General features: G+C 48.5%; 1 pseudogene; it reads left to right on the top strand.

The window, feature by feature from the left end:
• The first annotated feature begins 337 nt into the window (after positions 1-337).
• On the top strand, positions 338-1,846 carry LOC148864476 (granule-bound starch synthase 2, chloroplastic/amyloplastic pseudogene; annotated as a pseudogene).
• The last annotated feature ends 713 nt before the right edge of the window (positions 1,847-2,559 follow it).

Here is a 2,559-nt window from a genome sequence, read left to right as displayed (position 1 = left end):
ATGTGCCTAGGGTCTCACCCCGGTACCTGAGACAAGCCACCCCAACCGACTTGGTGGCACCACAGTGTCAGCCTTGTCAGGATAGGTCTCCCCATACCGACCCACTGGCTGTGAACATTCTAAACTAACACGAGTCTCATTAAGTGTCCAGTTTAAGGGTATTACACAGAAACATACCAAGGGAACATGAATCAAATATGCACTTTTATTCATTTACAATAAACTCATAAAGTACATCAATTTTGATTGAAGCTAAGGGCATACAAAACTATCTAACAGACCCGTGACGAGATCCTACGCCTGGGCCCATAACATTATGGTATCAGAGCCAAACGTCATGGGCGATATGGAGAAGCTATCATCCAAGGTCCATGAACTGGAACATAGGCTAGTAGAAACCAACATGGAGGTTCATGAAGTCAAGGAAGATGTCCGGGAGCTGCGACGCCAACTGGAAGCATTCCTCTCCAACAAAGAAAGGAGTTCTGAGGGAATTTCCAATACAAACAGTCGCCGTCTAGACTGGGCAAAGGCATCCAGCAAACAACAGATCGCTTCCCCGACAGCCATAGTTATTCCCAAGTATAGCCGTTTGGAGTTTCCCTCATATAGCGGCAGCGGCGACCCACTAGGATAGCTGTACCGTTGTGAGCAATCCTTTCATAATCTACGCACGGAGGATGAAACTTTAAAATCTCCTCCTTTGGTCAGGGATGGTAACTATGCAGAAGCCCAAGAAACAGGAGTGCACAAGAGATATAAGGTGGATGGGCCGGATATGGAGGTAACTTCCTTCCAAGCTTATATTGATGGCATGGATTTTGTGTTCATGGATAACCCTATGTTTCGCAATATTGAGAAAAATATATATGGGGGAGGCTGAGGGGATATTTTAAAATGCATGGTTCTCTTCTGTAAGGCTGCTCTTGAGGTTCTCTTCTATAAGTATACCCAGTGCGTTCTGGTGATCCACAACATAGTACACCGGGGTCATGGTCCAGTACGCGATTTTCGTTATGTGGATCTTCCACAAAACTACTTCAAACTACATGACCCAGGAGGTGGGGAACACTTCAATGTCCTTGCAGCTGGCCTGAAAGCAGCAGATCGTGTAGTCACTGTAAGCCTTGGTTACGCCTGGGAGCTGAAAACTAAAGAAGGTGGCTGGGGTCTGCATCAAATAAATGAGTGTGATTGGAAGCTGAAGGGCATCGTGAATGGGATTGATGCAAGCGAAGAGAACCCCCAGCTAGATGTTTACCTAACATCGGATGGCTACACCAATTACTCTGCGGAGACTCTTCGGACTGGCAAGCCTCAATGCAAAGCAGCTCAACAAAGGGAGCTTGGTCTTCCTCTTTGGGAGAATGTTCCTCTGATTGGGTTCATTGGCAGGCATCACCATCAGAAAGGTGTTGATCTCGTTGCTGAGTCCATTCCTTGGATGGTGGACCAGGAAGTGCAACTAGTCATGTTGGGCACTGGGAGACCTGACCGGGAACAACTTCTCAAACATTTTGAGAGTCAACACCATGACAAAGTCAGGGGTTGGGTTGGTTTCTCTATGAAAATGGCTCGTCGAATAACTGCTGGTGCGGACATCCTACTCATGCCTTCTAGATTTGAGCCATGTGGACTGGACCAGCTTTATGCACTGAGCTACGGGGTAGTCACTGTTGTCCATGCTGTTGGTGGATTGAGAGATAGTGTGCAGCCGTTTGATCCATTGGCAGAGTTCCAAGTCATGTATCCGGAATTCAAGCTTGAGGACAAGCTCGCTGTCCAGGAGGGGTGTGGTGTTATGGACACACCAACTGGCAGCGCACTGCGGCGCAGTCATAGGTAGCAACACACATGGCAGGCCGCACAGTAGCAGGCATCGCCGCACAGCAGCACGCACCGCCCAACAGCACGCAGCACGCACCGCCCGGCAGCGCTGCACAGTAGCATGCACTGCACGGTAGCAGCATGCACCTCACGACAACAGCACCACGAGACGCATGCACCGCCGATAGCAGTAGTAGGGCAGGGCCCACATGACATCTCATTAGGGTGGGTCCACACTTATCTTACCACATCAGCTCTGCTCTTCAACTCGCCGCTATCTACACCATTCCTCATCCCTTATCCTTATCCTTATCTTGTCTTATCTTAAGTAAGAGTTGTGTTACCTTTAGGAGTAGGTAATTAGGAGTTTGAGTTTAAGTTGGATTACCCTAACCTAGCCGAATCCAACAAGGAATTTCCTTCTGTAATCTCTTATTTAAGGAGCTACGAATTGAAGTAAAGGCATTGAGTTTTTTATCAAGGAAAGAGCTTAGGAGAGTTAGGGTGGTCTCTTGGACAAATCACCCATTCGGAGAGTTCGGGTGGTTTTTTGGACAAATCACCCACTCGATTTTCCACAATAGGTTCTGCACGCAAGGGAAGGCACAAGGTAAAGCAGGGCTTTCTCCCCGTTGACCGACTCATGATGAGATCCTACGCCCGGGCCCATAACACAACACTGGGCTCGGGTACCATGACCTTGCGGAGAACTAGGTCACTGACGCGGAAGTT

This window comes from Nelumbo lutea, chromosome 3 (genome assembly GCF_056320005.1).
Source record: "Nelumbo lutea isolate HS-2025 chromosome 3, American lotus-T2T, whole genome shotgun sequence".
Lineage (NCBI taxonomy): Eukaryota > Viridiplantae > Streptophyta > Magnoliopsida > Proteales > Nelumbonaceae > Nelumbo > Nelumbo lutea.
Note: the sequence above shows the minus strand (reverse complement) of the source record. Positions and strands in the feature narration are given on the sequence as shown.